The 27,123-nt window shown below is 40.2% G+C and overlaps 1 protein-coding gene across 17 annotated transcripts in view; it reads left to right on the forward strand.

Annotated features, from left to right (window-relative positions):
* CAMK2G (calcium/calmodulin dependent protein kinase II gamma) overlaps positions 1-27,123 on the forward strand; it is a gene marked incomplete at its 5' end in the record, with an annotated part of 203,221 nt that overhangs the window by 70,546 nt on the left and 105,552 nt on the right. The window lies entirely within an intron of this gene.

The following is a 27,123-nucleotide window of genomic DNA, read 5'->3' on the forward strand; positions in this document are numbered from 1 at the left end:
TTTTGCCCGGAGGTTGACTCCTGAAGCCTTTTCCAGGAGAGGATATTGCCACAAGGCAGTGGAGGTTTGTAATCAGAGTTTTCCCTTCTCCTAGAAGATGGTTCTGCCGCTTTATCTGCCGTTGGGACGTAGAGCCCTCTTCCGCCTTCAAAACTGTTGACTCTCTTCTCCTGTAACACTGGAAAGGGTCCCTTACGAGGTGCTACCAGCCGGGCCAGCTGGACCAAGGTTTTTGAAGGAGGTGTTACTCCTCCATCACTCACCCTTTGTCCTGGTTTGTGACAGGCAGGTTAAATTCAGTAATATTTATCAACAAATTATATTAGACATCATGTAAAAAAAAAGAGCTACTTTATTACAATATTGTACATTTGCTTCACACTTGAGACTAGAAAGTTATGCGTACTAGGAATTACCTGTGAACAAAAAGCGGGAGTGAGTAAAGCCTAGGGAAATGGAGTATACTGTATTTCGACTCTAGGTGATACAAGTAGTCCTTGACTTACAACCATTCATTTAGTGGCATTTAGAAGTTACAATGACACAGTTTTTCACACTTATGACTGTTGCAGCATCCCTGTGGCACTTCTTGGAAACTGGCATGGATTTATGATGGTTTGCAGGGTCTCAGGATCATGGAAAGGGGTCTCAGCCTTCTGACTGTATTGATGGGGAAGCCAGATTCACTTAACAACTGAGGCAAGAAAGGTCATAAAATGGGGCAAAATTCACTTGCCAACTGTCTCGCTTAGCAATAGAAATTCTGGGCTCAATTATGGTCATAAGTTGAGGATTCAGTGGAGAATTAAGAGGAATTCCCCCCTCCCCACTGCACATCTTGCTGCCTGTATCTTCTAACTAAAATTCTATTTTTGGTTGTAATTTCCATTTTTATTGTTTCAGAAATATTTAACTTTATTTATTTTAATGTTTTAAATACTGTAAGCTGCCCAGAGTCATTTTGAAATAAGAAGCAGGGCAAATAAATTTAATAATAAATAAATGTATACATTATTTTGGAGCTTCACTGCAAGCATCCACCAAGTTTCAGCCTTTTCAACTGAAGCCAGAATAAGGTACACTTTCTGTTTCATTAATAGTGTAAACCAGCGGTCCTTAACCTTTCTACTTTGGAGGCCCGGCCCAGGGGTGGGGGAGTGGTACGGGAGTGGCAGGTGCACACGCACAGCTCCATTCCCCCTCCACTCACAGAAACGGAGCTTCGTGCAAAAGCAGAAGGCCCTTGCGCTCACATGTGAAGCTCCACTTGCATGGGTGACACACATTTGCTCATGTGCAAACCTCCACTTCACGTGCAAGCCCAAGAGCCCACCGCTTGCGTGAGTGGAGCTGCACGTGCTTGGGTGCCACTCACATGAGTGGAGGTTCAAACGCATGGGTTCACTTGCTCATCACTCACACAGCCTGCTTTCGAACAGGCCACGGCCACTAGTGGGCTGTGGGCTGTGTGTTAGGGCCCCCTGGTGTAAAGAGTGACTTGCAACTTTTCTAACTTGGAACTGCAGGAAGGATGGAGGTTTTTCCTGTGCACTGCTTGGAGAGTCCAAGCAATGGGTTAAATTAGTCTGGTTGCCCTGGGACTGAGGAAACTTTTTTCCTTGACCACGCCTCCTGGTGCCTCGTGATGCCAGATTTTTTCCTCAGTCTGGCCCAATAATGGACTAAAATTTGAGCTCCAGCTTTTTTAAACCAGGCTTGGACTCTCCTTTTCTATATTTCACCATTTTTTCCCCTTTTATTCAGTTTTTTTCTTTGCCTCTTATTTTCTGTTATTCCCTTTCGTTTCCCTTTTCATTTGATTCCTCTTCTACTTCATCGATGGCTTGTGCTCCACTGACCGCACCACCTTGGATGGCAGCGGAGGCTCTTTTAAGAGCCTTATCTCTCCTTCCAAAAGTCAACTGAGCTCTCAGCGGTTGCCGAGAGCGCGTGGCAGCCGACTTTTCATTATTTGGTTGCTGCTGAGCTGCGGAGAGCTGGTGGAAGCTGTTTAGAGTTGCGGCCACCATTTTATCAACCCCCACCCTCTCGCTCAGTGGCGGTCATTTTCCAGGATTCCAATTTCACGCCCTTTCTTCTTGGTCCTCTGCCGCCTCGTCTGGCTCCCGCAGATCGCCGCCGAGTGGTCAGCTGGCCTTCTTCGGGTTTCCGGTAGGGCCACTGCCATTCTATTTGGAAGCAAATAGAGAGGGTGAATTGATTTTTCTGCTTGGGAAGACCTGGAGCAGGAGGAACAGGAGCTTTCAGAGGATGGATTGGAGGTTTTGTTTCTTTATTATTTCTATGAAGTGGAGTGAGTTTTGTACGTGTGAGGTTAAGCCTACACTCTTCAAATCTATATTGCATAAGGCCAAGGCCGCTACCCAAGTGGGCACTAAGGCCCAGAATACCCAAGGCTCAGCTGAGCCTTCAGTGGCCAATCCTAATTAAAGCATGTTTAAGTCTCAGATTTTCATCTCCTTTTGGGGGGGGGGGGAAGGTGCGTCTTATATTATGAAAAATAAAGTAGATAACACAACTGTTTCTATATTACCTTGCATAGAAAAATTTAAAATGATAAGAGTTACCCTGATTCTCCTGCTGTCTACGGAAGACAGGAGTCTTCCGGTATTTGATGGGCTGTTCAGTAGAGGAGAGGTCAAACTATTTTCCAAAGCACCTGAGGACAGGACAGAAGTAATAGATGGAAGCTCATTTGAAAACAGATTGAACCTAGAATTAAGAACAAATTTCCTGATAATGAGAACAATTTAATTAGAGGAATGGCTTACCTTCAGAAGTTGGAGGTGCTCCATCTCTGGAAGTTTTCAAAAAGAGATTGGACAGACATTTGTCTAGAATGGTTTAGGGTCCCTTGCTTGAGAGAGGGTTGGAGTAGAAGGCCTCCAAGATCCCTTTCACCTCTATTATTCTTAATTCTGCACAATGCAGTTTTGAAAACTGTCTTAGTACAACCTTCCTTTTGTGCAAGTTGTGCATTGTTTGATTTGTTTCTCTGAAATCATTGCACTTTATTGCATAATGAGAGTCATAGTAAAGTCGCACTATGAATTCCTTGCCACAGTAACTGTGATTGCGGAAGCAATGGAATCTGTACCCTCCCACCTCTGAAAAGGAGCACAAGTATGAAATGATCTGTTTTGATTTTTCTTCCTACCCTACAGAGATGTTTTCCTATGTGTCTTGCACATAGCTTCTGGTAGGGAACATGTTTGTGTTTGATCCATGATAGTGTCACCACCCACACAGTGAGTCACTGGTAATGTCTTAGGTCTTATTTTTAGTCTGGTTGCTGCCATCATTCTGTATCCATTAGCCAGTAAGAGACTTATGCCCTGAGATAAACCTGTTAATCTGTGTGACCGCCTTCTCTCTTAGTTGCGTTATCGCCAGATGCGGTTCTACTGGGCTTTAATCACTGGCTGATTAGAGTGATTCAGATTTCTCAGGGAAGTTGCAGGAGAATTCAGTTTGATTGTAACATAGCAGATCACTTTTCTACAGTCCGGTTTTGAATTTGCTTATGGCAAATGCCACATTTAAACACAAAGTAGAGCTTGTTGCTGAGAACAGCAACTAATTTAAATCCTCATGGAATTGCAAAATACCCGTGTTTCTCCAAAAATAAGGCCATAAATTTTGTGTGTGTGTATGTGTGGATTTATGTGTGTGTGTGTGTGTGTGTGTGTGTGTGTGTGTGTATGTATCTATGTATGTATGTATGTATGTATGTATGTATGTGCTGGTCTTCTTGTATTCGGATCTTTTCCCGTGTAAGATTGAGATTGAGACACCCCCACAACATGAATAAACGTGATGATACCTCCCGCCTACCAGACATCTGGAAACCAGCCCTAATCAACAATCGAGCCCCACCCACCACCCAGGCCATTACAACATGACAATGGACACACAGCCAGCACCAATCAGCACCAATCTACCAATCATGATACAACCACACAACCAATCATTCCACTTACTGAAACAACACCAGCACTCCATGCACAAACACCAAGATTTATAGAAAGATGGCAGCTCCGACCATGCTTCAAGTCCAAAACCCAGCCTGAAGATGGCAAGTGAGACCTCGCTGAAACGTTGCCAAGACAATCTCAATCTTACATGGGAAAAGACCCGAATACAAGACCAGCATGCCTACACCCGTGAAAATCTACGAATATATATATATATATATCTAATGTCACTAAATTCCACTAAGTTTAACTAGTTTTAGATTATACACGTTCATCTATCAACCTGTATCTTCCCAGTAGCAAAACAATCTCATGTCTTCTGCCATTTGTGGTATCAGTCTTCTAATCATCTTCTTAATCAAATTTGTATGGACTCCTCTTTGCAACTCATTGCTTATTAAGTCTCTCGTGTAATTTCGATGCCCTTCTTCTGTTTCCTTGATCAGCTTATCTTTAATTGTCAGTGGTGTTTTCAATGAAGTTGCTCATAAAATTTCTCTCTTTAAATCCACAAATTCTTTTATTTTTTCTTCTTCTGTATCTTGCCATCTGGGGTAGAGTTCCCCTCCTTTTAATTCCTCTTTCTATGTTCCACTCTTTCCATTTCCAGAAACAAACCAATCACCATAGGTATCAGCGGATTTAATTTCTTTGTGGCCATTTTTCTCCTCTCTGGAGGCTTCAGGGACCTTCAGGATGCTTCCCTGAAGCCTCCGGAGGGCTTAAACTTAACCAACACTACGAGCAAACTGGAGGTCCGTTCCCGAACTTCCGGTTTGCCCATAGGGCTGTTTTTTTGCGCTCCAGAGGCTTCAGGGAAGCTCCTGAAGCCTCTGGAGGGCCTCCGGGGGGGCGGGGGGGGCTCTTTTCACCTTCCCCAGGCTCTATAAAGCCTCTGGAGCCTGGGGAGGGCAAAAAATGGCTTTAAAAAAGACTGAACTCATCTGGCCAGCGCGCGCATGCACGTTGGCCAGCTGACAGGGCAATGCCTTGCGTGCCCTGACAAATGGCTCCACGTGCCACCTGTGACACGCGTACCATCGGTTCTCCATCCCGGATCTATAGTATAGAGAAATAAACTGGTTGTTGAAGCGCGGAAATGTTGGCAAGCGTCTGGTTAGTAAAGCGAAGAATTGCCCGCTTTTTAGTGTGTCAAAATGAGCCCTATTCAGGTGTAATGAAGTAAATCTGCTAAATGTGCATTTAGTACATTTGTCTGTATGAACATCCAGTCTGAAGGACTATCCCTGAAAAGTGCATCAGACCAGGCTAGTTTTCAGCTTTTCAGAATCTAAAGTGTTGGTCTTGACCTTTCTAAGCCTAAACAGCTCACGGCCCAACTATCTATTCTAACGGATGATCTTTCCCACTACAAACCTGTCCAGTTATTAAGATCATCTGGAGAGATGCTTTTGAAAGCAACCCTGCTCCCAGAAACTGGTTTCTTGCCATGTGGGAGAGCCTGCATTGCTCTTGCATTACAGAACACACACCCTGGGTCAGTATTTGGGAAATCTACAAAGGGATGCAATGATTTTAGTATTACTTTGCTGTTAATTTCAGTCTGTGGTTTTAAATGTGTATTCCGTATTCATTCTCTGTTTTGAGGTTGCGTTCATCTCCTTGAGTATCACCAGAGCAAAAAAGCAGCAATTAGGTGAAATAATATATAAGCTGCATTGAATGGCACACCCAAAGGCAGAGGTTAGTGCAGGTGGTAGAGATGGTCCTGAAGGTGAGGAGGCATTTTGATTGTCCACTCTAACCACTGGAAACATTTTTGAGAGTTCCAAATGTGTCAGACAATTCAAAAAGGTTTGTAATTCTTCACTAGAAGCATCTGGAATAATATCAAGAAAGGTATGCCGTGTTTCCCCGAAAATAAGACAGGGTCTTACTTTCTTTTGACCCTGAAATAAGCGCTGGGCCTTATTTTCGTGGAGGTTGCTGTATTGTGCCGCTGCTGCAGCGCAATACAGCCGCTAGTCAGCAGTTCTCCCCTGAGGCTGTGTAAGCACTTCCAGCCATTCTTCCCAGGACTCTGTACCATGCCATCGGCCCGGCCATGCCGCTGCGACCGGATGTCCCATCGTGGCTGTCGTCGCCCTGTTCTTCCCTAATGGCTTTTGCGGCGGCCATTAGCGTGACAGAATAGGTCTGGTGGCTAGGGTTGCAGGAGCGGCCGTTAGATAAGGGTGTGTGGGATGTGGAGGGAATGTTTCTCCCTCCCTACCCCCCCCCTCTGGCCTAACCTCCTTTGTGCAACGGAGGAGTTGTTTGTGTGACAGAGAAGATGGCAGGGACCTGCTGTGCATGCGACTAATATTTTTGGGGAGGGCTTATTTTCAGGGGAGGGCTTATCTTAGCACATGCTTTCAAAAGCCTGATTGGGCTTATTATCCAGGATACTTTCCCAGAGTTTATGCACATACGGAAACAAAAATAAGCAAAGAAAACACTTTATCTTATCAAATCCAGGAAGATAGCATGTGATGCAAATTAAAGTTTGCCACCTGTTTCTTTTTTGTTCTTCATTGGGGTGTCCAGCCTTGGCAATTTTAAGAATTGTGGACCTCAACTCCCAGTATTTCCCAGTCAGCCATAGCTGGAGAATTCTGCAAGTTGAAGATCATAAAGTTGCAAGATTTGACTCCCTTTTTTTCTCCATGACCACTCTTACACATGAATAAGAAGAAAATGCCTTCTTGCTTGAATGTATATATCCAGAATTGACTAGTGGCAACATTGAACTAAAATTTAAATCAATGTATAATTGTGTTGGGGAAAAATATTTACAAAAATCCTTCCTTAATTTTTAAATAATGAAGTTTATATTTGGTTTAGTGGGGCTGGATGAATTGATGAGGACAATTCATTGCCCATTACAGTGCTAAAAATGAGTTGTAGTTCACTATTATCATGGACAGAAAAGACATACTTTTGCCCAATTGATGGACAGCTCTTCCAGCACCCCATTTTATTCCTGTGTGATTGTTCCCCAAAATGACAATTAGTCCAGAGCATGCGTGTTAAAAGTGTTCAATTGTAATATGCTAGGAGAGCAAGCAAGTTTGTGCAAGGAACTTTTTCTACACTTAGTATACAAAGCAAATAAACTCCAATGTTGAAATGGGAATAATTCCATCCTCTTCCTTTTATCCAGTAAGCTAGCTAAAAAAAACTCCACAAAAAGACACATATCTGCAGGTTTATTTGCAATATTCTTCTACAATAACAAATCTTGGTTATTTAAATTTAGCACTACTACCAAATTACCTTCTAAAATTCTGTACTCTGTTCTTATCCTTGAGAGTTTATTGTTCTAACTCTATGGGTTGATCAGAGTTTAGATTTATTTTAACAGATTACAGTTTTTGCCATAAAAGGTAAAAACTGGCCCCTGCCATTTCCTTGGGAGCAAAATGGCGGAGGCTTCCTGGGACTTCCTTCTAGAACAGTTTTTGACTTTCCAGCCTAGCCAACAGCTGGAGAATTCCCAAGTGGTCCCTCATCTAAGTATCAATCAGGATTGATGCTGCTTACTTTCTCAGTCCAAAGATGTTAAAGTCAGTCAGATATAACCACATGCTGAAGTACATTACGATATTTGTTTTCCTCTAAGAATTTTGGCAGTTTATCCATTCTTATATATTTTTCACATGGTGTTTTTAGTTTTGACTATCCATTTATAAATCTTATAATTAATTCTGTGTTGTTGTTGTTTTTTGAAAAAAAATCATATTATTCATATGAGTGAGTGCTTCCTCATACCACTCTCCTTCTGATCTTCTTCAGCTTTCCTTAGAAGCCCCTTTCAACCTAGCGGAACAGATCCTTTCTGTGTGTTTAATTTGTGATTTAGATCATAGATTTGGCCTTGAAAATAATTTTATCATTACAGGTTTAAGTCAATTTAGATTATTTTATTTTATGTGCTTATCATTCAACTATGAATCACAGGTGGCATTACACGCATTCAACATACGTTCAGTTGTGCCATTTTGCTTTGAGTTGCTTCTAAAAATAATAAAGACAGAACACAAATAAGTAAAACATTCTTCTTTGAAATGCCTAAAATTGAAAAGGCTTTTCTCTAGATGTTGGATATTAAACCAAACTTGACTTGGAAATATTATTAAATAAAGAAGATCATGGTTGCTCCTGAAAAATTTATAGCACTGTGGGGGAAATTTGAAGGGAGTGTTTTCAGATATTTTACCTGTTACAACTTTCTCTGGGCTTGTAAAATACGTGTGCACTCAGTTACATTCCATGAAGGGAGACTGTGTCAGTTTAGATACAGATATTTGAGCTTCCTTTAAGTTAAAATTGTATGAAGAAGCAATATGCAGATTCTGTTGGATTAGCTACCAGCATGTTGCTCAAATAATTTATCTTGCTCCTAGCTCTGTTATTCAAGGAAATGGTGTCTCTAAAAGCTGCTTGTAAAGAGATTGAAATTCTGTTCAGTTTTTGGCTTCCTCTGTCCTCTTGCTGGTAATTCTTTTATCTTTTTGCTTTCTTTTTTATTAGCTGATTGTATGCCCATTGCTTGCCTTTTAATCGAAATCTCTTTTTAGAACATGAAGCCAAGTTAGAGGAAGTCTTGAATTCTTCAGCAGGAGTGTTTCAAGGGCTAGATTTCCCAGATCTCTTCATCATTCTATTTCCCCATCTTGGCCAAAGTAATGTTCAATATTTAACCATGTTATAAAAGACATTTGCTTAGATTGCTTTAAATGATAGATTTTTTTAAAAAAGACAAACCTGGACCCTGGGCAGAATGAGGCACAAAACTATCTTGCAGTATAGAAATCAAATTCCAAATAGTTACAGAATTTGTAAATAGAATTTTGTCCTGCGTTGTCTGATTGCAAGTTGCCCCTTCGCTAAAACTATGCCTCACTCTATGAATTCTGTGTACCCAGAAAAATCCCAGGCTTGCATGCCCCCCCCCCCATATTTTTCTTTCTCGAGTCTGGTTTGTTAAATGCTGAGATGCTACATGAGTTTCACCTAGAGTGCCTGATGATAATAATATGAATGGATTCAGCTCATCTACCCTTTGACAACAAATGCTAAAGAGCTGTGATCATAGAGAACAGTGATGTGTGTCCTACACTCCTGAAACAGATGCTGCAGAGATTAAGCTGCATCAGGATTGAAGAACTCAAATTATCTGTCAGGCAAACATCCATTCTGTCCTATGCTGCTAATGGACCAGTTTGTTCCTAGCCGCCATCTGGCTGTTTCATCTTGCTCTTATTAGCAGCAAAGACAAATATAACATTCAGGATTTGACCTGGGCAGCACAAGAGGCCAGAGGCTTTTTTCAGTATCTAGCCTTGATTCTGAATATGCAATGTGCAAGGCTACCTGTTTTACTGGCTTTAAAAATCAACCATTTTCATGTCCTGGTCACTACAGATAGCAAGATGCAATTGGGGAAAATATTTAGTTCCTCTACTGCAGATTGCTCTTATAGTTGCTTATTGTATGCCAGCATCTTTTTTAAAAAAAGGGCAGAAGTAACTTCTATCAGCAATTCTGCAAGGAGCTATTTACAAACCTGATATTTTAAGGGTTACTTCCATACACATATACATAGACTCCTATTGCTACTTTCTTTGAAGGTAAGCAATGATGTGCAAAATGCAGAAAAGGAATAATAAGCCAAAAAGTAAAGACATAAGATACATAAATCTACTTTACCACCAAATCATTCATATGTCTCTCCATAACTTTCTATCCTTCCAAATACCATATCTTGTTTTATGCATTGACTTTTCTTTAAACTTTTTACGTATTTGTGGATTTTGTCACCTGAACCCAACCTCTGCTGTCTCCTTCCTTTTAACTTGTTTGCTCATTCTTCATTTGTTTTCTTATTTTTCTATTTCATTATCTCTCTGTGACAAATTACGCCACCAGTTTACATTCAGTCTACAGTCATCATCCATATGTTCTTAACCATAACTCTTTTTGTATTATTGCACACACTTTCAGTGTATCCCATTGCTATTGCATTCGACTTACCTTTATGCTACTCCTGAAATAATCAACTCTTATTTCTGTGATACGAAGTCAACAGAGCATGCTGTTACCTACAACCAATTTCACTTATTTCAGCAAACATTCCTTCTTTTTTTTTGTTGCAAAGATTACCTACAATACTATCATTGCCTTTCTCCCAACATTTCCCTGTCTTCATCTGTTTTCCCATCTTTGGTAAACATTCTATCAAGTAACACAAATTTGTTTATTTGTACTATTTTGCCACTTATGTATAAACTGCAATCACCACCTTTTCTCAGTCCAACATTACCTTACTCTTTGGTACAGTTCTGTGCAGATTGCATCAGACAAGGTAGCTGATACTTTTCCTAACAATTATGGTATCATCAGCATACAGTAATAAACATATATTCATATCCTCAACCAACATACTTCTAATATAAGCAAAGACACATTCATCCATCTAAATTAAAAAAGAACAAACATTACACTTCCTTATGTTGACTCAATGTTGACTTTTTCACTAAGGATTCCGTTCTCATGAATTACTCCTATTGGCATTCAGCAAGCAACATTCATATTTGCACAGATCATTTCTTAAATTAACACTAGTCACTTTAACATATATTTATTCTAGATCGGGTTGTCCAACCTTGGCAACTTTAAGGCGTGTGGACTTATGGGAATAATGGGAGTTGAAGTCCACAGGTCTTTTTTTTTATTGTTCAAATTTTTATTAGTTTTAAAAAAAATTACAAGGAAAAGGGGTTATAGGGTTATAAAACATTTTGACAGCTACATCGAGCGAGGGGGAGAAGCCCCCCCAGGTCTTGCAACTTTTACAAACAAAGATAGAAAAATATCAGCATTTACATAAGTATTAGCAGTTTTAAGTTTAGCACAAAATGATCAGTATGTTTCAATCATTTGTTTTGTATCACTTCCATGAAAATACATTGTAGCAACAATTGCAATAGTGTTCCAAATCACTTTTGTGATCTGAGTTTTCTAGCTGTTGTGTCCTCCCTCCCGTCCACCGGCTGAGCCTCAGCCCCTCCCTCCTTTGTTTCTTGTGTAACATCCCCCATTTCGCCTAAGAGAGCACTGTATTTTTTAGTGAAAGCCTCTGCTTCCACTACTGTGTTGATTCTAATTCTACTGCCCTCCCAGAAAATCAACATGCCTTCTGGAAACAGCCACCTGAACCAAACCCCATCATTATATTTTTTTTTTTTGCTAAGAAGGAATATTTCCTTCTGTTATCTCTTACTTTCTTTGGGATCTGTTTAAGAATGGTTATTTCTTTATCTTTATATTTTAATGGTCCTCCCCTTTGAGCTCCTAGAACCTCATCTCTTGTAGTTTTTCTAAGAAATTTGACATGAACTTCCCTTGGAACATTGTGTGTTCTTGCATAAGCTGAATTAACCCTATAGATCAGATCAATGTCCCACCAGAGCTGTTGTTTATCTCTATTAATATATTCTGCTAGTATTGTGGTCATAATCTCCTTAAGATCTTCGTTCTCAACTTCTGGCAAGTTTTGGAACCTAAGAAAAAAAGACATCCTTTTAAATTCCATTTTTAACATCTGATTCCCAAATTCTGCATTCCCCCTTTGGATTGTCTTCATCTTGTCTCTCATCCCAACTGCCCCCTCCTCCAGCACACCTATCCTCTGTTCATTCCGTGTGGTTTGCTGGTTCATCTCTCTGAGCTGTTCATTTAAGTCCTGCAGTTGTTTTTTTAATTTCGTCCTGTCCCTTTAAGATGATTTGCACTCTCTTCAGAGGCTTTAGGTTGTAGAAAAGATCCCAGTTGTGACTGGGGTGCGGGACTGGACGTGGAAGATGTTGGGGCCGATGAGCCCTTACCAGGCGGCAATTTCTTTGGACCCATCATGAGGCTCAGAGATAGTTGTTATTCTGTACAAAGAGATGGCGTCTGTGGGAGAGCAAGCCAGTAGGGATCACCAAACAAACAAGTCCAAAGGAGAATAAGTCCTCTAGTAGAAAACTAGAGCAAATAGGTGGGTCAAAATATTCCAAATCCAGGGGAATAACATACTTGAAGAGGCTCCTGGAAGTCTCTGGGGTGGAAATTAGTTGAAAGCCATAAAGTTTTCCAAGGGGGGAGTCTCATTCATAAAGACAAAGAAGAAAGAGGAAGTTGGCCATCTTGGCTCAGCCAGTACAGGTGGTAAGGAAACAACAAAGTCAAAGTTCCCATAAATAGTTTAGAGAAGAATCAGTTCAACCATCCTTTCTCTCGCAATTGTAGCCAAGAAAAAAAGGTCTTAAAGTTGCCAAGGTTGGACACACTTGCTCTAAATTAACATAAAATAATGTTCCATAAATTTTCTTCTTCGTGTATTGAAGAACAAAAATGCAATCTGAAGCTCCACTGCAGTTATTTATTTTTATAGCCACAACCAATATAAGGACCAGAATTTTGCTAGACACCTTCTCAAAGCCTTACCAAACAAATTTATTTTAACTTTTGCATTCAATTTTCCATTTCAAATATTTCCATCCAATATTTCAACCGTGCTGAGACTCATAGAACATTAACAAATCAATTTAAAACCATGTCAGATGTCTCAATGAACCATTAGAATATTATTATCCATAAACCTAAGCCTGTGAAATAGAAGAGGCAGCTTCAGAAGACATTAACTGACTATTCTCTGTCCGGTGTTGGAGCAAGATTAACTCCTTGATGGTCTGATGAGTTGCTAGCATTGAATGCTTATCACCAAATACCTTAAAAAAACACCCAGCAATGAGAGGATTACAATGGCAGTCCATGCTGTGACTGAGTTCAGCATTGATTCTGCAATGGTAATGGCAGAAATAAGAGATAGTTGTTTGGCATCAATGCCAGCTAACAGAGCTGTTCTAAATAACAAGAGATCTTTAATCATGGCTCACAGGTTGGACAAGTGGACTGATTAATGATTTTGCTGTGATCGATTTTTAAGACATTTGGGGTCAATATACTTTAAGAAATCATTTTCAAGCCACACCTGATGGAAGTATTTTAAGTAGTCTTATTCCATTTTGAAGCAAGGTTTTCAAGGTACTTTTTGGAGTATAAGATGCACCTTTTCCCCTCAAAAAAGAGGGTCAAAATCTGGGTGCGTCTTATACACTGAATACAGTGTTTTTGCCCTACCAAAACCCTGCCCCCTTTGCAAAAATGGATGTGCAGAGGGTTTGGGAGGCTTGCAAAATGCTCCTGAGGGCTGGGGAGGGCAAAAACAGTGATCTGTTTTTGCTTGTTTTTGTCCCCCCCCCCCCCTCAGACCCCAGGAGCACTATACAAGCCTCCCAAAGCGTCTGCTTTTTGCTCGTTTTGCCCACCACACCCCAACCCCGCCACCCCCAGGAACACTCTAAGAGCCTCCCAAAGCTCTTCATGCCCTTTTTATTTTTTGCAAAAAATGAGGCATGCAGAGGGTTTGGGAGACCTGCAGAGTGCAAAAACTTTTTTTTAAAAAAATTACCTCTTCAAAATCATGGTGAGTCTTATACTCCGGTGGCTCTTAAAGTCCAAAAAATACAGTGTGTAGTAGTTTCTCATCTCTAGGGTTTTTTTTTAAATGAAATGAGTGTGTAGGTGCAATCCATGCTGACTTTTGGGATCAAGAAATCCCTTATTACCTTAGAGGCCATCAGGATTTGGACAGAGAACATGTCTGTTCTTCTGGATTTCACTCAGGAACCAGCTTGTGTTTGGGTTAGGCTTTTCTGACTGGAATTTAGGGACAGTTTTTACAGTGTCTTTAAGATTCCCCTGAAGAGCTGATCTTGGGAGGTAGAGTGTGATTTTTGTGGCCAATGATCTTTGGAATCCCCAGAAGTCACTTCTATTCCCATGCTAAAATTGGAATTTTTAACATCAATTCTATAAAAATAATTTGCTTTTTAATGAAAATGTAAGCAAACTTAATTTACAAACTGATGCATTCCTTTAATGTGATGATAGTTACCTGCAGTATATGCAAAACTAACAAGGTAGATTTGGGAAATGAGACAGAAAGAGGTTGTTTGTGGTCTCTTTAAATCTTTCTAGTATGTCAATTCATGTTAAGATGAGCTGAAAACTGATGAGCATCCTAAAGACCAGGGGTCCCCAAACTTGGCAACTTTAAGACAATTCTGGGAGTTGAAGTCCACAAGACATAAATTTGCCAAGTTTGAAGACCTCTGCTAAACACCATCAAAGAAAAAACAAATGGGTTCCCTTCATGTGTATGTTATAATGTGGGGATTGGTGTTTACAGAACTAAGTTTCCAGTAATTTGACACCCCCCCCCCCCGCAAATATCTTCCATTCTTTCAGGCTTGAGCATTTTTCATTTTAACTCTTTTCGTATGACTTTTGGTTTCACATAGCTGGTGAAATAGAATAGTTTTTCCCCTGTCCTTTCCTTCAGCTGTATTTGTGCTCCATAAGCTAGCTGATTAAGCACACGACTTTTTTCATCATATCTCTGTATGTTACATAAACATGCCCAACTGACAGTTTGCTGGAGTTTGCAGATATCTGTTGCTTTGTTTGTCTGCTTGAACATATTCTGCCCAAGGGTTCCTCTCCTTCCTCCCCTTTTTTTTAATGTGCTAAGAAAAATCAGTGTGATTTTTGTAGACAGGATGAAAGCTACGGATTCCTCTCACCTTGGAAACCCTTCTATGCTATCTATATTTCCAATGAAAAAACTATATAGATTTAATTTAGTGTTCAGAGACTTGTTTGAGCTTGAAGAGCATTATCAAGATGTGCTGTACCAGCAATGTTGAATAAAATGCACTTGGAGGTAGAGACGTAAATGGGAGGTGGGGGGAATCAGAGAAGGAGTTATTTCCATTTCTTAGTACTAATTTTTGATTTAGCATTATCAGATGTAGCCTCAGTGAGTTTTCAGCTATGATGGTTTTTGTTTCCATTTTCGAAGATGCACAAGAATTCTGTGGTTCATCTTAGTTCATCTTAACTCTGTAATAAAGCAAGCAAACTGCATAAATTGTATTTGACTGATATCAATGGTAGTTGGTGCTCTACTAGGAATTTGTTTTTCTGTTTCTATAAGACAAAAAGACATTTTTACACATCGGGGTCAACAATGAAGTGGGTTGTTAAAACACAACTGAGATTTTTTTCCCCTTAAGGAGCAACAGCTACCACATTAATTAATAGGCAATCATTCTTGATTTGGACTAATTTTGAGATTGGATTAAGCAACTATTTAAAACTGGTTGAAATATTTATAATTGCAAATTTTATTTTCAAAATTGTCTCCCCCAAATGTTCTGGGACATTATTGTTTTTTGCCTTTTAGAATTTTGGTGTTTTTACCTTGACGTGCAAGCTCCTGCTTTATAGTCTTACCTTTCCGTATCTTTTACTCCATATCTTTTCCTTAGCCATTTTCAAAACAGAGTATCTGTGTCATGGGTTATGTTGTACATGCTTGGGCATTTCAGCAGCTTGCATAGAGAGGAAACTTGGAAGCACATTGCCTGAATATGTTTCAGAGTCTTTAATTACAGGGTACTCTGATGGTCACAAGAATTTCTGGAATAAGCATTTCAGCTGATGATCTGTCTGCATTCCAAGTGAGTCAATGGTGGGGGATCCCAAATCCATTTTTACCTGACCTTTTATTGTTACGAGTGGCTAATGCCGTAGAGACCTGAGAGGAGACCCACGCAACTGGAGCAAGCTTAGTTTTCTGCTTTGTGCTTGTCTGCCTGTTTTGTTGCTCTGGAGACGGAAGAGCATGGAATTCTTTCCCCCATCCAGAAATAGTTCTATTACCTTGTGACCGGAGTGTTTTCCTCCTTGGTTGGAGGCCAGCTCACTCCGTGTATGTGCACACTCGGATGAGGCAGAGTTCTGGGAACAGAGAGGTCATCATTCCTTGCCACAAGCTCCTCACATAGTATCATGACTGCCCTATATCTTCTACCTCTTAGGCCTCAGATGGGGGTAACCTTTGCAGGAGCAATGGATCTTGAGCGACATCTCCTTTGGCACTTCACTGATTATGTCATATTTGCCCTAGGCTATGAGCTGGTCAGCTGTCCATCTTGGCCACATGGCTGGATAGCACGTGTAAGCATGTGAAAGCTCCTATCTTTTCCATTTCTGTTGTGGCTACTCAGCTGTTTGTTTTCTTGAATTATGGCCCATAGAAACTGACTTCCCATAGGCTACCAGGAACTGGATTTTCAGAGTTGGAAGATCTGGATATTGAATCTCCTTTCCCGGTGTGAAAATCTTCCACTAAAAAGAGGGTTATAATTGCAACTCATTGTTCAACTCTTATTTTGTAAAATTCCTCAATTTTCTGAAGCCCAATAGGTGAATTGTAAAAGGATAAGGTGACTTTTTTATATCTGTCATAGGAAGATTATTAGCATGAATTGCGGGGGGGGGGGATTTCTTCATTAAATGTTGGGCATCTTTTTTGAGTATGGGTTTTAGCAGGGCTGCTCAAAGCACCTCCACATTTCCTTTGAGACTGGATTCTTAGTTTGGAAATCAGTCTATCCTGCCTTCTGTTGATCTGGTGCAGTTTCTCCAAGTTCAGAATTCTGGAAATATGGAACCGTGAAATTAGATTTCTGAACAAATGGTAGCCCTAGAAATGTTTTTCTAAACACTTAACAGGATTGGTGCTTACTTCTCCCTGAGGCCCAATTCCTTCACTGCAACCCCCTTTTAAACGTTTTGCTCTCCAGAGGAAAAATTGGGGTAGGGGGGTGCATTTTATACAAAAACTCAATTTAGGTTTTGTAAGAAGACTACAATAAACAACAACAATAACAAAACAATGTGCTTTTCTTCAATCATATGTAGCTGAGCTCACATTTCAGCACTGATTTTCCCATAGAGGAACCAAAGCACAACCATTGTTATTGCTATAGTCTTTAGACCTTTTGGTGGCCCATGGACCATCTCTGATTTTCTGGTGTAGCTTTTTATAGAAGTTGTCCATTGTTTAAGGCAGAGGTCAGCAACCCTTTCTGGCCCAAAGCTCCATGGGGCCGTCTCATATGACAGCCCAAGCACCTGCTGAAGTAGCAAGGAATCATGTGAGGTCTTAGTAATCTTGTCATAGATCTTATGGGAGAAATTGCTGAAACCTTACAAGGTCTGGATCCTTTTATAAACCAGGGATGTGTGAAGTATTTCAAAATAGATATGGAAGAAGGGTAAAACGGCCTCTTTCAGGGATAAAACCCCCACCTCAAGGAAATACACTAAGTATTCTGCAAGTGGGTGAAACTTGAAATATCTTCCAAAACGCAGGTAGTCCTTGATTTAGAACCACAAGTGAGCCCAAAATTTCCATTGCTAAGATACTTCTCAGTTTTGCCGTATTTTTTGCCCCAGTTTTTCTGCCACAGTTGTTAAGCGAATCCCTGCAATTGTCAAGCAAATCTGGTTTTCCTCATTGACTTTGCTTGTCAGAAGATGATCAAAAGGTGATCACGTCACCCTGGGACACTGCAACTGTTATAAATACATCCCGGTTGCCAAGTGCAACCCAAATTTTGATCATCTGACCATGGGGATGCTGCAACGGTCGTAAGTGTGAAAATTGATCATAAGTCTTATTTTTTTCAATGCCTTTGAAAAATGCCAACTTTGAATGGTCACCAAATGAATGGTTGCAATCAAACCAGACCCATTTTGTGCAGGGACTGGAATGTCTGTCATCGCTGGCTGGGGAATTCTGGGAGTTGAAGTCCACAAGTCTTAAAAGTTCCCAGGTTTGGACATCCTGGGCTAAGTCTTTGCTTCCAAGCCTAGCAAGTCTGAGCAAGGGGTGCCCTCCATTCTCTGTCCCTAATATTTTGAGGTTTTCTTTATTCTTCTTTGGCACAGCAGCAAATAAGACTAGGACCTAAATGTTGAAGGCTGGATTTAATCCTGGAGAATTTATGTGTTTGTGAAATGATGTTTTATGCTGTGGCTCCACTGCCTCCCCTTCGCCACATTATTATTGTAGAACAGAAAGAGCTAGGCAAAAGTTAAAAACATTTGTGTTGTAGTCCTATGTAAAACAGTTTTTCTCCTGGAAGATGTTTCTTCTGGAGAAAGGTAAAGGAATTCTAGTCTGAGTGGAAACAAAGAACTTTAAAAAAATACGGTAGTAGCTTCTGCAGTCCATAAATCAGGGCAGCAGCTTTAATGGAGGTGCTGTAAATTATGCTGAAGAAAGAAACGTCTCTTGCGCTTAAAAAAGACAGATATACAAAATATACTTGGTATTAATACTCTGCTTGCCATTGTTGATGCATTGTGACCAAAGTTAACCTCACCCAGGATGATTTCCCTGTGCTTGCAGGCTTCTAAATCTCTCCTCCTCTCCTGTTCTCTCCTCTCCCCCCTCCCTCCTCTGTCCTGTGCTCTCCTCTTACCCATCTCCTCTCCCCTTTCTCCTATGCTCTCCTTTGCTCTTCTCTCCCCCCTCTCCCTCCGGTCCTCTCCTTTCACCCCCCTTCCCTCCCTCCTGTGCTCTCCCCTCCCCCCCTCCTCTCTCCTTCCCTCTCTCCTGTGCTCTCCTCTCCTCTCCCTCCTCTCCTCTCCTTTCACCCCTCTCCCCTCCCTCCTGTGCTCTCCTCTCCCCTCTCTCCTGTGCTCTCCTCTTTCCCCCTCCCCTCTCTATTGTGCTCCTCTCACCCCTCTCTCCTGTGCTCTCCTCTCTTCTCCCCCTCTCCCCTCTCTTCTGCTCTCTTCTCACCCCCTCTCTCCTGTGCTGTCCCCTCCCCTTTCTCCTGTGCTCTCCTCTTCCACCCTCCCCTCCTCTCCTGTGCTCTCCTCTCACTCCTCTCCCCTCCCCTCTCTCCCCTCCCCTCCCCTCCCCTCTCTCCCTATTTTCTATTTCCTTTATTTTTATTTTTTGGTGCTGCTGCTTTATAAAGAAAATTGATAGTATATAAATCCCTTCTCTGTCTGATCTCTGTGATCAAGAAGACCCCATTGGCACTTTCTCCCACCCACCGCTTCTTGCCTACTTCTGAGCTGTAGCCTCACTGGTTCTTTCCCCTAGCCCATAACAACCCAGTCTAAGGTTATTGCAATGCGTGATGTTTTACCATTTAGACAGCCAGCAATCTCCTCCCCCCACCTCCAAAATTCCTATTCTCCCCCATCAAATTCAGCTCTTGCTGTGCCTCAAGGAAATATATTATTGCACTGAAATCAAAGAGCAAAACATACATCCAAGTGCCCTGTTCAGTGCTTGAGCTGGGTTTTTTTTAAACTGGCATGTGGGAGATGATTACTATAAAAGGTGAACAGATTTATTGAGCCAACAAAATGTCTGGAGGCTGAATGTTTGTGAGGTTGTACATGCCTTCTTCCAAGCAATATTTTGATACTATTAGATCCATGGAATATGCTATTCGGTTGTAATAATGTTTTTAAAATTTGTTTTCTTTTAAGAAGACAGTATGCAATGGTTCAGAATCAGAACATTGGAATGATAGACATTTTGTCATTTGTGCCAGAGATATTTGCTCTACCTGTTCTGTTAGGATGGCATTTCAGAGCAAGTTCAATGGATCCCAGTTTGCCTTCGTTTTTGAGGGATCTTATTCCCCAGATTCCGCTTCTCTAACTGCCGATTTAGATGCCCCACCACAATTATAACTGAACTGTCAATAAGGAGAGCAGCGCTTGCCCAAAATGCTATTAACTGTAATGAATTGGACCATCAGAGGTTCAGTAGATCTGCAATACATTTACAGTCCATTCATACAGAAATGGGAGAGATTTCTACCTGAGTCATAGCATCTTTAGAAATGGCATTGAATAAACCATTCGTATTGTTTTAAAAATGTAGTTTAGGAGATTCATAATTGATTCCATCAGCCGTTTATCTGCTGATACCTCTGCTTACTAGTAATAATGCAATAATACAATAATGCAATAATACAATAGTAGAGTTGGAAGGGACCTTGGAGGTCTTCTAGTCCAACCCCCTGCCTAGGCAGGAAACCCTAGACCGTTTCAGACAAATAGCTATCCAACATCTTCTTAAAGACTTCCAGTGTTGGGGCATTCACAACTTCTGGAGGCAAGCTGTTCCACTGATTAATTGTTCTCACTGTCAGGAAATTTCTCCTCAGTTCTAAGTTGCTTCTCTCCTTGATTAGTTTCCACCCATTGCTTCTTGTACCCTGAGCCAGGGGTGAAATCCAGCAGATTCTGACCGGTTTTGGAGAACCAGTAGCGGAAATTTTGAGTAGTTTGGAGAACCGGCAAATGCCATCTCTAGCTGGCCCCAGAGTGGGGTGGGAATGGAGATTTTGCAGTATCTCTCCCACCAAGTGCCATGCCCACCAAGCCACGCCCATAGAATCGGTGGTAAACTTTTTTGAATTTCACCACTGCCCTGACTCTTACAAAGAAAGCAGGACTGGGAAATAAGTAAAAGATATTTTCTTCTGGAGGGAAAAAAAAGTTAGGATGAACTAATATGCTCACAGGTTTTTAAAATGGCATTTTGTGCCCAAATCACAAAGAGTTTCTGCCAAATAAGATACCATCCCACAAATATAGGCAGTCACAAGGAAGCCTGTGTACATTTTTAAAAATCCTATATACTGTCCTTAATATAAATATTTTCAGCCAAGAATAACACGACAGCATCAATGCGGGCAGATAAACTTCCTAACACACACAAAAGTACACGCACATCAAAGAGTGTAGGTGTATTTCCCTGAAATGGAGTGAGAAGGCCTGAAGGGTAACTTTTGCTGGCCAGCTGGGAATATCAGAGGTCAACATTTATTACGTCTATTTTGATTCTCAAGTATGTAGGATTTAAAAAATAATATTTGGTACTAGGCTCAAGCTAGAAAGAGCCACATATGGTGAAGGGATATGAGATGCGTCCACAGTTCTTGGTCCAGGATAGCAGTGTTGGAGATGGGGATGTCAGTAGGAGACGGTTGAACTCTGTGGGGAGGTAGCAGGCACCCTAACCTTAACCCTAACCCCCACCTATCAACAGCAAATCTGTTTTTTTGAATTGGTTCTCTCTTCTGGCTGCCTCCAATGGACTCATCTCCTCTTTTCCTGGCTCAAATCCACCTACCCGCAGCCTTTAAAAGGATTATTAAGCTTCAGTTGACTGGCTCATACACAATCCATTATTTCCATTGCTTTGCCTGTTTTGAATTGCAAGAGGGTATACTAATTGAAGGAGCAGTATTTTTTCTTTACTTAAATTTTAGCAATGTATAAATCATTTTTAAATGACTCTAGGCAAATGACAAAAATATGAACATCAAAAAGTTCACTGTGAACGGGACAAAAATTCTTGAAAGTCCACAAAGTTTGTGTTAAAATATACTTGACAAACATTCTGAAAGGGGAATGCCCTGACTAAATATATTCACTGCATAGATGAAAGCAACGTGAGCAATCTAATCTAACATATTAGACTAACACATCTTTGAAAAACAGAAGATGTTACTAGGCCTTCTGAAGCTGTGAAACTGGAGTCTAGCTTTTTTTTTAATGTGCTAAGAGAGATAAAGTAGGAAGATGCATGTTCAGCAGCTATAATCCACAATAGTCAGCTCTTGTGCCTCTTGTGACCTGACAGAGGATTTTTGCTGATGTGTGCACCCTAGTATTTGTTCATTATAAATCTCACTTACCTGTCCTCCAGGACATTTCCTAATAGATCCAAAAACTCTTGCTAGAAACCTAATACTATTATTAGGAAAACATTTATAATATTAAGCATTATTATTGCTAGATAATGCTTGTTAGGAAATGGGAGGAATACACTTATCAACCCGGTTGAAATTCACATTTCATTAAAAAGATTAGACAACTATTTGTCCAGGATGATATATGGTCTCATTGGCCAGATCTAGCTCACAAAATCAGTTGCTGTTCCTCCGTGCCATTAACAAATTTTAATTGCAAAATAATTGAATGAATCGGATGCGTATTTAAGGAGCAGTGCTAGCTCTGTGGTGTCTGTAGGACGCGGTGGCTCAGTGGCTAAGATACTGAGCTTGTTGATCAGAAAAGTGGGGAGTTCAGCAATTTGAATCCCTACTGGAGTGAGCCCCCGTTAATTGTCCCAGCTTCTGCCAACCCAGCAGTTCGAAAGCACGTAAAAATGCAAGTAGAAAAATAGGAACCACCTTTGGTGGGAAGGTAACAGGGTCCCGTGCACCTTCGGCATTTAGTCATGTCAGCCACATGACCACAGAGACGTCTTCAGACAGCGCTGGCTTTTCGGCTTTGAAACTGAGATGAGCACCGCCCCCTAGAGTCGGGAATGATTAGCACTTATTTGTGAGAGGAATCTTTACCAGATTTCCGTGACAGCCCATCTAACCAGTCATACTCTGAGCAGCAATGGAAAAGGCGGAAATGGATATTATGACATTTCATACCAAAATTCTGGATATTGCCCCCAATGCCTTTGGAAAAGGAAGATAAATGCAATTTTAGACTCTCATGTGCTTGGACACATTAAGAAAGCTAATCAGAAGCCTGTAGGCAACACCTTTTGTATCTCTCCAGTGTGAGACTCAACTCTCAGAGCATGTCAAGAAGGAAACCATAGTTGCTGGTATCAAAATCCAGGTCTGAAACAGGATTGAAATGGTTGGAGATAATACCAAGTGCTTGGAATTAAATGTTGCCTTAAAGCAGTTCAGACTAATGTTATCAGGCACAGCAAAAGCAGCTTTCTATCAGATGCAGGGCAGGGCAGGGCGAGAGGCTAAGGTTTTTCACATCATCTGCTGTCTGGTCTTCTGAAGCAATGTAGTCCAAATACAAGCTTATCTTCTCAGTGAGAAGTAGATTATAGCTTTGGGAGTCATTGGGATTATCCTGATAAGTATTTGTACTGTATATCTAACTGGAGAAAGGATGCAAGCTTTTCCCTGTGAAATGTTTTCCAGAATGGAGTATACTTTCCCTTTGAGAACAAACAAAGCGATACCTGTTTTGTTTAAGAGAGTGAGGGTCATCACTTTGCTTATCTCGATCCATTTTGTCAGACCTTTTTGTAAGAAAGGGTGATTCAGTAAAACATTCATCTTTTTAAAACTTCTGTCATCGTTTGTCCCATCACATTCAGAAGTGATGCCTTTTTTAACATCTGTTGCAAGCCAAGTACCAGGTCCCAATACTCAAGGCAGTTTTCAACCAACTCAGATGCCTACTTTGCCCCTACATTTTACACAAACAGCACCAGCACAAGCCCCAACAAGTACACAGTAAAAATTAGAGGAACCTTCACATGCTCTCTTTCTCATGTTGTCTCTCTTCCATCATCTGCCAGCGATGCCCCACACCCATATGCACACATGCATATATGCACACATTTTTAAACAGGAAGTTAACAACTAGTAAAAACTAATATAAAGTAAGGAAGAAAAAGAAAGCAAAGAGCAGAAAATGCAAGAAAAGAAAAGAAATTGAGGCAAAATAGAAAACAAAAAAGATATAAAGAAATGGCTTCAATATTCTTCACAGAAGTTATAAGTGCAACTAAATTAGAACTCCACTCTCTAAAGTTGCATCATAATTTCTTTCTATAATCTATCTACCCTATCTAATAATCAAGGCCATAAACCACATGGTTTTTTTATTTTTACACAAAATATCCAGTCACCAATAAATATAGATCTTTTCTCCAGTGAAGGAAGTTAATTTAGCCACCTCAGCAATTTTACCAATCATTCTTCCATACTGGGTCTGCCAAAAATTTCCATCTCTGTGCATATAATAATCTTGCTGCAGTAATCATATATTGAAATAATCTTCCATGTTTTTTCTAACTGTTTATTCATTAGTCCTAAAAGGAAAAGTTCTGACTTCAGTTGAATATTAACCTTTAAAATCCTCTGTATCGAAGTGTGTATTTGAATGCATTTTTAAAAGCTTTATTACAAGTCCACCAAGCACGATAAAATATCCCTTCATGTTGTTTACATTTCCATTTATACATTCTAGATAATTTTTCTGCCATTATAAACCAACAAATACATCATTTAAAAATATCCTTAAGAATATAACACAGTGTAAATTTCAACCCTTTTCATCACATATTTTCCCATTGGTCCATTGGTCCTTCTTAGCCCACATTCTTTAACTTCTTCCTGTTTCAAATTTCAGCGCAGATTTACTTATTTATTTCCCACCTTTATTATTTTGATAAAAATTCAAAATGCTAATATACCTAATATACCTTTCTCTTCTCATTTTCCTCACAACAACCCTGTAAGTTAAGTTGGGCTGAGAGAGAGGGACTGACTCAAAGTTACTCAGACTAAAACTCACAAGTCTCCTGGTTTCTAGGCCTCTACCTTAATCGCTAGACCAAACAAGCTCTCTATTATACATTTTCATCTACATCTCTTCATACATTTTAGTAATTACATGTTCATCATCAGTGCACACTTGTACTGTCTTACTTTAAATCCTGTCTTACTTTGCTCCGCACCATAAATCTTTTGGTTCATTTTAATCTTTCTGATAAATGTAAATGGGAAAGTCATTGACAATTATATTCTTCTGCTATTAATTGCTCTCTTGATTTAGTTTTAAATTCCCCTTGATGGCTTTCCAATAATTTCTGATATGTCAACCATTTGTCCTTGTCTGCTGTTTCTCTTCTATAATATGCTTCTTGAGCTGAGATCTATACTGGTGTTTTGTGCATAACCCTGTGTTTATATCTATTCCATATCCTCAATATGGCATGTCTAATAAAATCATTTTTAAAATCCAAATTAACTTTATTGTACCATAAATATCCATGCCATTTAAACCTCAGGCCATGAGCAAGAAACCAAAAGTCAAACAAGCAGCAAAATGCAATTTCAAATGTGGTAAATCCAATCCCCCTCTTTCCTTTATATCTTATAGCACTTCATATTTGACTTATGATTTCCCTCCCTTGCTATATGAATTTAGATGTATCTTTCTGCCATTGTTTAAATGGTAAACAGATGTCAAAACAGTATTGTTAGATATTTGTTCGAACTACAGTGGTTTCCACCAAGGTCCTCTGTTCCAGCGGGAACAGAGGTTTAATTCTATTGGTCGAAGGGTCTGACAGCTCCCTATAAAGGGGCTGCTGTCAGACTCAACCTTCGCTGTATTGTTCTCACTTGTACTTAATAAAGAGTTGTTGTTACCGTTAAGCCTGTGTGTGCCTATCCATTACCCAATCTAACATGTACTATCTGAAATAGAAGCATCATTCTTGGCAAAGCATTCTCCCCAAAGTGACAGTTTTAATTTCTCCTTCTTTATTATGTCCTTCTTAATTTCATTCTAATGTCTTCACATGATTATTTTCAAATAGCAGATGACTTATATTTGTCATAATAATACCCAGGAATTTACTTTTTTCCCAATCTTAAAACCAGTTTTTTTTCCCATCAGTTTATTTTAATTTATAATTTCATATTTTTGTTAACATCTTTGGCTTCTGATTATTGCAGATAGTCCTTGACTTACAGTTGTTCATTTAGTGATCATTTGAAGTAACAACAGCACTGAAAAAAGTGACTTATGACCATTTTCTCACAAGAGTTGCAGCGTGCCCAGGGCAGTGTGATCAAAATTTGGAGTCCTGGCAACTGGAATATATTTCTGATGGTTCCATGTGACCACCATTTGAACTTCTGGCAAACAAAGTCAATGGGGAAGCCAGATTTAGTTAACAACTATTTTACTAACTTAACGACAGGGATTCACTTAACAACTGTGGTAATAAAGATTATAAAAGTGGGCAAAACATACTTAACAAGTGTCTTGCTTAACAGTGGAATTTTGGGGCTCAATTGTGGTCACAAGTTGAGGACTATCCACAGTCTGAAAATCTGGTAACCAAGATCCTTTAACTTCTGCTTTTATTCTTCCTAATGAATCTCCTAAACTCTATACTTGCATTTCAACCTCCTCGGCCACTCTGTGGCTGATTTCAAAGTGTCTGTTTTAGAAGAAATGTGACTTTAACTGTGCCATCAAGCAAAGCATTGCTGAAGCCATAGACATAAAGTTTTGAGGCAACTCAAAAGGTCTCAGCTAATACGATGAGTTTTTAAACCACTACACTTGTTAATTGCTGAAGGTGCTAGTACTCTGTGTCATGTGTAACCTGCATCTGCATAACCAACCTGTGTTCCCTTTCCTCATTCATCCCCATTTAAACACTTAAACATCTGTCCAGCCACTCTATGCAGCTGATGAGGTGAGTGGCAACTTTATGAGTTGACATTCAATTAGGGCATCTTTCGGAAATCTGACAGTGAACTCAAACTCACCAAGGGAGAAAGGGCTTTTGTTAGACTCCTCCTGTGGTGTTTTCTCAGGCTGATCAAAGTTTTCCAAAGCCTGTTTCAGGCCTCATACTAAAAACCAGTAACTTGATCGATGTAGAGTTGACCATAATTTTTCTATATGTATCTTCAACAAGGGGCATCTAGATTCCAGTGCTAGTTTGACCATTAACATCCACGAAAATCTCAGCCTGTCCTGCTCCCGGAGTTGCCAAAGGGATTAATGAGAGCACACTTTAAAAATGGCAAGGGCTTTATGCATGTTGTCATGATAGGCTCTTATTTATTTTCATCTGGATACTGCAGATTCTGCACAAAACTGAAAACAGTGAGTTGGCATTAAGCTAAAATTGAATCAAAAATAAGCTTTGGTTTTTCTTATTACATAATAGCAAGAACAAGGTTAACTGCTGCAGAAGGCAATAGTTGCTTCCATAACTGAGTTGGACTATTTTTGTAGGTAGGTCGTTTGCTTTTGGACTGGGAAGTATAACTTACAAGTTATACAAATCAGTGACTACAGAACAAAATCAAACGGAAGTGAAACCTGTACCAAAAGTCTAACTGACATTGGGTTGTGAAGGCATAATAACTACACTGGAGAAGAACATCATAGCAGAACATGAACCGTGGATCTCGCAAGAGCAGTTTTGCCTTCAGTGGCAACTTCTGGAATCTGCACATCATTTGCCACACAGAGGGCATGAAACGGGAATAGGGGAAGTCCCGGGTAGCATTTTAGCACTGGGCCATGGGAAAGGTAGATG

This window comes from Natrix helvetica (genome assembly GCF_964273705.1).
Source record: "Natrix helvetica genome assembly, chromosome: 5".
Taxonomy (NCBI): Eukaryota; Metazoa; Chordata; class Lepidosauria; order Squamata; family Natricidae; genus Natrix; species Natrix helvetica.